The 8,755-nt window shown below is 36.4% G+C and overlaps 1 protein-coding gene and 1 long non-coding RNA gene across 2 annotated transcripts in view; one reads left to right on the top strand and one right to left on the bottom strand.

Moving 5' to 3' along the window:
- Positions 1–390: 390 nt before the first annotated feature.
- LOC137028671 (uncharacterized) overlaps positions 391–8,755 on the bottom strand; it is a 12,644-nt gene continuing 4,279 nt past the window's right edge. The window contains exon 4 of the long non-coding RNA XR_010896187.1: positions 391–521. This is a non-coding gene — a long non-coding RNA (uncharacterized lncRNA). The remainder of the gene's footprint in view (positions 522–8,755) is intronic.
- The window catches only part of LOC137028670 (serine rich and transmembrane domain containing 1), a 10,426-nt gene continuing 4,030 nt past the window's right edge, over positions 2,360–8,755 (top strand). Inside the window, exon 1 of the mRNA XM_067397733.1 lies at positions 2,360–2,542. The gene's annotated coding sequence lies outside the window, so the exon portion shown is untranslated. The remainder of the gene's footprint in view (positions 2,543–8,755) is intronic.

Raw genomic sequence — 8,755 nt, 5'->3', positions numbered from 1 at the left:
CTGACCTTCTTTGCATGGACAAAAATGATTGGATGAGAAAAAAAAAACTTGAAATGAACATTGAACATATTGACAGAAATGCAATATAACATACATAACTATGTTTTCAGTGATGACAAAAAGAGTTGAACGACAGGTTTGAAATAACATGAGGGTGAGTAAATGATGACAGAATCTTTATTTTTTTGGGTGAACTGTCCCTTTAAGAGGAACAGAGAGTTTTTTACTGGTTCAAGATGAATCAGTGATGATCATTGAGTATTAAGAACACAAGCATTCGTTACTACCGAAACAGAATTCCTATTCATGCTTCACAAAACAATAGCAAAAGCGAGCTGCGCCAGACAGTCATGCTTTGCTTTGCGCCGATCCATAATCTGTGTTCCGTGTCTTTAGTGCACAGAGCAGAAGAGATAAGACCTTCCCAGGAGGCATGACGCCTCTGTCCTATTGACATGCATAGCTTTGCCCCACTGCTTGCATCCAAAGCTCCCTCCATATGCCAGCCTGCGCCAGACTCTCTGTAGACAGACAGACGTGTCACAAATTCAGTTACTGAGATAACAAAGAGATTACAGACATCATTGTGCAATTTTTTAATCTTTTATTGATAAAATCAGAAGCAGTCAGTACTTCTTTTAATTTTGCCGCTTATTTTTTATATCAAAGAAAAAACAGACTCTACCACCTGTATGTTTAAATGTGAAATCTGACAGACACTCTTAAAAAGAAAGGTCCTTTATGTTTATATGAAGAACTTTGAAACATTTAAATTCCACAAAAGGTTCTTTAGAGTGGAAACAAGTTCTTTAGATTTTTAAAATGCGTAACAATTTACAATAAGGTGTAACACTTTATTTTCTTGTCCTTGTTACATGTTACATGGTGTTACTATAATAACTTACCCTATACTATAGTTATATGCTACTTACCCTAAACCACATCCTGATTCTAACCCTAACACTATAGTATATACATGTAATTCATTATTATTACTCAGTAATTAAATGTATACTTACACTGTAACACGGCTACCTTACAATAAAGAGTTACACTTTATTTTAGCGTCTTTGTTTCGACTCCTCGTCCTAAGTCCAAAAAAACTAAATAACGACTTTATTCAACAATATCTAGTGTTGGGCGATTTCAAAACACTACTTCTTGAGGCTTCAAAACTTTACAAATCTTTTGTTTCGAATCGGTGGTTCGGAGCGCCAAAGTCATGTGATTTCAGTAAACGAGGCTTTGTTAAGTCATAAGTGTTTCGAAATTTCAATGTTTCACGTGAATTTGGCAGTTTGATACACACTCCGAACCACTGATTCGAAACAAAAGATTCGTAAAGCAGTGTTTTGAAATCGATTAAGATTAGGGTTTGGTTTAGGGTTAGCTACATGTAATTATGCATAATTATATAGTTATTACTATAGTAAGCTCATGTAACAAGTAACAATAAAGTGTTACCAAATACATTTGTTAAAGTATTTATTAATCTTTGCTAAATTTAGTCAATAAAAATCAATGTTAGTTCATGGTAGCTCAGATCCTTTAAACAATGTTAAACAAGAAATATAGCATTTGATTTTAATAAATGTAGAAACTAAAGGAAGATTATTAGATGCTTTAGAAGTTTTATTCATTGCTATTTCATGTTAACTACTGTAGTTAGTTAAAGCTGAGACCCTATTGTAAAGTGTTACCTTAAACTGTTCTTCGCACTAAGAAAAAAAATGTTCAATGAAATATTCTTTATAGAAAGCTAAATACGGTTCATCTATGGCATACCCCTTTTTAGAACCTTTAATTTTAAGACTAAGCTAATCATTTATAAATTCAACAAAACCCCTCATGCTTAATTCACAAAGCAGAACAGCCCTTTCATACAATATATGAGCCGTGATGTTGCCCGGCTAAAGGTGTCATTGAGTGTTCATTACATCTGAGAGTAACGCCACAAAGACGGCTTCAAGAGGCCTCTCAGCTCATGATGCTGATGAGAGCGCTGATTAGCTCTGTCAGATATGAATGACTGAGCAAGGCACCATGGGACAAGACAAGACAGAAGCCTGTCATCTAGTCTAAGCTGCTGAGCTGAGTAATATCACTGAGATAATCAAATCCCTTTTACAACAATTAAGGCGAGAATGATCGTACCATCTTTTATGAGTTAACTGAGACATCTTTTTCGTCTTTAATTGAAACATAAATCAGCCGCTAAAGAAACCGAGAAGATGTCAATGAGATGAGAAGGGGAACAAGACAGGGAGAGAGATGATAGGAATGAAACAGAGTGGGAGGGGGATTCAGAGTACAACAGCTGGACAGACGATATCCAGCCCACTTTTGAGAATCAGTCCACCAGACCGAGCGCATTCAGATCCGCTGCTTCCTCTTTCACTGAGTACAAACACAAGTGGCATCTATTTCAGCGTGTGCTATAGCTTAAGGAATCCCATAAGGAATTCACTCCAGGACCATGAGATGAGCGTGACGGATAGCTGTGTGATTTAGTGCCGACGACTCTTTTTTTTGCATCAGAAAGGTCAGAATTTCTCTTTTTCGATGCAGTTCATTACTCAGAAAGTTGTTAGTTTGAATGTTAAAAACCTCAAGTGTTTGATATTAAATATTCAAACTGATTTAATGTGTCATTAAATGTGCTTAATTGAACTGATATTATGTAATCATAGAGTAAGTGATTTAAAAAGATAAATCTGCCTGTAGTAAGTCACAATGGACAGTCATCAGTCATTCCAGTCAATGCAAATGTCTTTTTCTCCATCCCTCTGTATTTCGCCATCCCCCTCTCCCCTCATTCACTGACATCCTTTATGTTTGAGTCATTTTATTAATGGCCACATTCTCCTTCCACAAGCTTCCCTAAATGAAATCCATAAACAGAGATTAGAGCCGCACACCGTAATGACCCGCTGAACTTCTCCAGGAATTGCAGGCAAACCACAAGAGGGATTGAATGATTTATATTGCCGCAGGGATTCGCTTCTCACTCATAAATTGAAAAGCTGCTGGGGGGGGAATGGTAAAGTTGACAGGAAACATCCAGGAAAATAAGTGTGATTCCCATTTGTTGCTGTCTTCTAGCGTTAGTACTGCAGACAAATTCATCTCACAACTGTGAAAAAAGGAAGTGGTCATAAATCATGACCCTTTATGAGACTCAAACCACAGGCTCTCAGAGCTCGCTGTGGCTCAGACAATTGTCGTCCCACACAATAAAGCTTCGGGGACTAAAATATGCCAACGAACAAACAAAGAGCAAATTTTGTGTACTGAGGTGAACCGCAGCCTAAAAATACTTCACTTGTTTTGTCCGGCATATGTGTACAATTTTTAGGGTTCTCAAAAACAAATTCTGAACACCGTGAGAAATGTTAAGACTGATTTGCAAAATTGCAGCTCTTAAAATGAATATGGTAACACTTTCATTCATTCAAAATTCATTAAAGTGCCCTTATTATGCTATTTTAAAGGTTCCTCATTTTGTTTTGGAGGTCTCCTACAATAGGTTTACATGCATCCAAGGTCAAAAACACTTAAATTTTTTTAATATTCATTGCACACCACCTATGTTCTCGAAAAGTGTCTGAAAACAGTCAGTTCGAATGTTCTGTCTCTCTAAAAGCCTCCTTTGGTAAGATGGCCCAGTCTGTTGTGATTGGTCAACCGCTTACAGTGCGTGTCGGAAACAAAAAAAACGAAATTTCAGCTCAGGAGGCTTCTTCTGCGCCCGATACACTGTCATACGAACAACAGCGTCTGTTTTTCTGTATCAATTCCAGAGCAAGTCTTGTAGAACAAGCTACACAATATTGCGTTCATTATCGAAGGCGATTCATCTGTGATATGAACGCTATATTGCGTGGCTTGTCAGTGATCTACAGTTCTGTCTATTAAATGGCGCTCCATTTGAAAGCAGGTGATGCCGTTTTCACGGTAATCAGGGAACCGGCTTTACTGACGAAATGCATGTGACAATTGATATATCGCCCAGCCCTAGTTTTTGGTTAAATGGCTGAAATAAGGTCAGTGGTTAACATGTTTTATTCTACGACATAAAATACCTTATTATACCACATAAAATACATTATATTATTAACCTACCCGTGATTTTTTAAGGTATTACATGTATTGAAAATGATGGTTACTAACAAGTGGCTAAATCAGACGACTTTTGTCGATCACAGAATTTATTTTTTGCGATAATCCAAAAGCCTATGGAAAAATCCTATTGGGTTTTTGTCGAGGGAACCAGCATGATGCTAACTGCTGATTGGCCTACAAAGTGATGTCATAATTCCACCACTCTATAGAGTGTCTCAGGGATGATGCATTTTTGTAGGCAAAACCCGGAAGCGAGTGAGCATTTTAGGACTTCCGGTTCCAGCGCCGTCAAGTCTATGGGTTTTTTGAATGGGTTTTTGCTAAATCCCCTGAAATAAGGTCTGTGGTTAACAAAGCCTCTAAATACTTTCACGTTTTGATCTATGACATAAAACACACCAGTCATAACCCACTTGTGATTTTTTAAACTTTTACTGTGTCTTAAATTCGGCGGTTGCTAACAAATTGCTAAAATGGACTACTTCCTTTGGTGGGGACTTTAGACGTCATCACTAAAAACGGGACATTTGGACAGCATTTCTTATGAAAAAGTGGAAAAGTATTGATAACAGCACAGATCATAATCAGCGAGCATGTTTTTAAATAGAGTTGTTTTCTAAATAAAGTTTGAGGACGCTTGGTGGTGACGACGTTGATCCGCGACCATGGTGTGCTGTAGTCCGTTTATAGCCTACTGTTAGCCTTTTATATCTGACCACTTTATTTAGGCTTCAAAATCTATAAATGTTGTGTTAACTTGTAAAGATTATCTTGATAGACAAAACGTGTAAGTGTCATAACCCTTTGTTAAACACAGAGCTTATTTTCTGCGATTTTCCAAAAGTCTATGGGAAAAATGCATAGGCTTTCGATCGAGGGAACCCGTGCGCCGCTAACTTCCGGGTTGGCCTACAAAAACACGTCATCCCTGGGGCACTCTATTGCTGACATCTCATTTCAGCAGTTCAGAATCACTTCTCTCGTTTAAGTAGGGTGACCAAACGTCCTGTTTTCCCAGGACATGTCCTGTTTGCACGTCCTGTCCTGGCCGTCCTGGTTGTTTTTTATAAAGTGATGAAAATGTCCTGGTTTTCATTGTCTTTCATTGGGCCATTAAATTTACCGGTGTTACGAGATTTTCGGTTTCCGAAGGCGGAGCATATATTAATGAGTTAATATTTATATATTAATAATGCACGTGCAACTGAGAATATTAGTTCAGATTGTATCTCAAGACACTAGTGGATTATTCCATAAAGGTAACCAGAGGTGGAAGTAACGAATTACAACTACTCACGTTACTGTAATTAAGTAGTTTTTTCGGGTTTTTGTACTTTTTTGAGTACATTTTTTAATCTGTAATTTTACTTGTACTTAAGTACAAATTAAGCTTAGAAATCTACTTCGCTACTTGTAAAATCACATTCCGTTACTGAGTACGCCAACAATTTGAATTAATATTGAAACCATATGGCTCTGCTTTGACCAGCATATCGGTAGCCAATAAAGTTATCCGATCGTAAACGGACCAATGAAAACCCTGAAATTTTACCAGCGGCGCGTTCTCATCTCTCATCTCCCCGACGCCTCCTCCTGTCACTCGTTTCAGTTACAGCGCAGGATTGCAGGTATTGCGCATAATTTTAATCATACCCGCAGGTTTGTGGAGAGCACATTATTGTATCGCGAGAGCACATTCATGTAATGGCCGAAAACGACACGAGCTCTCAAATAAACAAGTGAACTGCCTCTCCACTGAGCGCGCGCTCTGTGTAGTGTGCAATCGCGAATCTCTCCGTGCTCTTAAAATAAACGTTGTCAAAAGTTATCAAACAATCATAATAGACTTCCATGCCTGGCCGATGAAAATGCTACAGTCTCAACAAACAAAAGTGGATCTTTAATTTCTTTACTTTAATTTTCTTTTTTACATAATAAATAACCTAGTCTGTGTAACTGCATCACTATACAAACATTATAGGTCAAACCATTCTGATGCTTTTTATCTAAATAACATTATATGGCTCTTAAAAGGGTTAGATTAACCAAAAAATGAAATGTTTGTCATTAATTACTCACCCTCATGTCATTTCAAACCCGTAAGACCTTCATTCATCTTCAGAACACAAATGAAGATATTTTTGATAAAATCCGCTTTCTGACCCCAGACTGCAACACAATTGCAACTTTTGCAGGCCCAGAAAGATAGTAAAGACATTGTTAAAATAGCCCATGTGACTACAGTGGTTCAACCTTAATGTTATAAAGCGACCAGAATACTTTTTGTGTGCAAAAAAACTAAAATAACGACTTTATTAAACAATTTACTCCCTCCGTGTCACTCTCTGACAGTGTTCGTGTGAGCACCACAGCGCATGCATGTGATGCTGACACAGAATCCGGCCAATAAAATGAGCTGACTGTGTTTACTACGTCAACAGTGTCAGAGACTGACATGGAAGAGAATAAATTGTTGAATAAAGTGGTCTTGTTTGTTTATTTTGTGCACAAAAAGTATTCCGGTCGCTTCATAACATTAGGGTTGACCCATTGTTGTCACATGACTGTTTTAACTATGTCTTTACTACCTTTCTGGGCCATAAAAAGTGGTAATAACGTTACAGTCTATGGAGGGTCAGAAAGAGCTCAGATTTCATCAAAAAGATCTGAATTTGTGTTCTGAAGATGAACGAAGGTCTTATGAATTTGGAACAACACGAGAGTGAGTAATTAATGACAGAATTTTCATTTTTGGGTGAACTAACCCTTTAAGATACAGGGCATATAAAAATTCAGTGTTGTTATATTTCATATACCTCAACTGAATTGAGGTAATTTGTTTTTGTTCCTGTTTTATTACTGACTGTTTTCTTGTCTTTTTTTGTAAATTCAATTCAGTTTGAAATCAAGCTTTCTTGTGCTGCATGTGAGCTACTGCAACAAAGTTACCCTACTGTAAAGACACAAATACACAGTGAGCAAATATTTAAGTGAAATTATTGTAAGGGTAATTGATCAATGTTATTGGTATTTAAAATGATACTGAATATTGATCATTTGTATTGTATTGAAGTTAGAAATTCCAGTATTGTGACCACTAATTCATGCACTTCATGAATAAGGTGAAAGTGCTTTGTTAAAAAGTAGCTACTTTCTACTGATTGATTGAATATTGTTTGGCAATTCATTAAATATCGCCGGCTAAAAAGTAATTAGTAATTTTAGTACTTTGAGTAGTTTTTTAGAAGAGTAATTTGTACTTTTACTCGAGTCCTTTTTTGACACCAGTACTTTAACTTGTAATTGAGTATTGTTTCAGCAATGTAACAGTACTTGTACTTGAGTACAAATTTTTAGTACTCTTTCCACCACTGAAGGTAACTATATTCTCAACGTCGCGGCTGACTTATGCCTAAACTACAGTTGTTTACTTCTAGGTAACAGTTTAAATGTTTTCATTAGTATGCACGATTTGTGCAGTCGTCTGTAACTGAATAACAGATACTTTGTGTAACAGCAGAGCAACCTTCAGCTATCGTCTACAATGAGTTCAGCTTGTTGTGCTCTTCCTTTGTACCTTGCGATGTAACAGCTGATAGGCCTATATAAATTTCTTTTTAACTTTCATGCTTATTTGTTAAGTAACAAAAAACTGCTGGGAAAGATCAGCTCTACAGCAAAATATAGATGGGCAAACAAGGAGGATGAGGAAGAAAAACAGGATGAAGAGGAAAACGAGGATGAAGAAGAAAACTAAAGATATAGATATTTTTTGTTAGTTAGTTTTTGTAAGTTTGTGAGAGCTATTTTCTGTTAAATTTGGATTGCTAATATAGCAGAGGTATTTTTTAGGTATTTATTATTTTTCTAATACAGAAGAGACATTATTTATATCATTATTTCATTCGTTATTTTTGAAACTTGTCATAATAAAACACGTTGAGTAACCTCTGAGAAGCCTATCTGAATTTGTGTCTCTTTGGTTATAGATAGTATTTTGTAATATAACGATTTTCTATCCATACAGAGGAGGCATAGACCTACTTTAAATGTATTGAAATTATAAGGCATCTTTGAGTAAATTCCGAGTATCATTTGAGTATCTCATTGCCGGGCAGAGTGTCCTGGTTTTCGGTAATCAAAATATGGTCACCCTAGTTTAAGAGATAATAACTTTATTTGTTGAGCACTTTGATATTTAAAACTTTAAAAACGTTAACTTGTCGCTGCAAGTGGGAGGAGAAGTTATTTTGATTAAAGGTTACGAGGGCCCATGAATTTAAAAAATAAATGATGCGCATGGATAAATAATTTATTTATAAATACTGCAATTCTCCATAAAAATAAGATTTAACAATTTGGATTTTATGGCAAAAAATGAGACTTTACTAACAGCTTACACCAGCGCAAACCCTCTTTTTGCTTTGAAAAACTACTGTAAGGATTTACTAAAGACACGCACTGAAAAAGTAACGCTGGAAAGGCATGGACAGGGTTATTTTTGCGGCTGACCTTATTGCATATGCATTTGTAGGAGTTTCCCTTTCAGATGCAAAATTTATGGGAGGAGAGTATTTAAATAAATCATGCAAGGTGATTTACTAAGGTTTGTGCTAGTCAATAAACTGGTATT

This window comes from Chanodichthys erythropterus, chromosome 10, assembly GCF_024489055.1.
Source record: "Chanodichthys erythropterus isolate Z2021 chromosome 10, ASM2448905v1, whole genome shotgun sequence".
In the NCBI taxonomy this organism is placed as follows: Eukaryota; Metazoa; Chordata; class Actinopteri; order Cypriniformes; family Xenocyprididae; genus Chanodichthys; species Chanodichthys erythropterus.
This window is presented reverse-complemented; position numbering and strand designations above follow the sequence as displayed.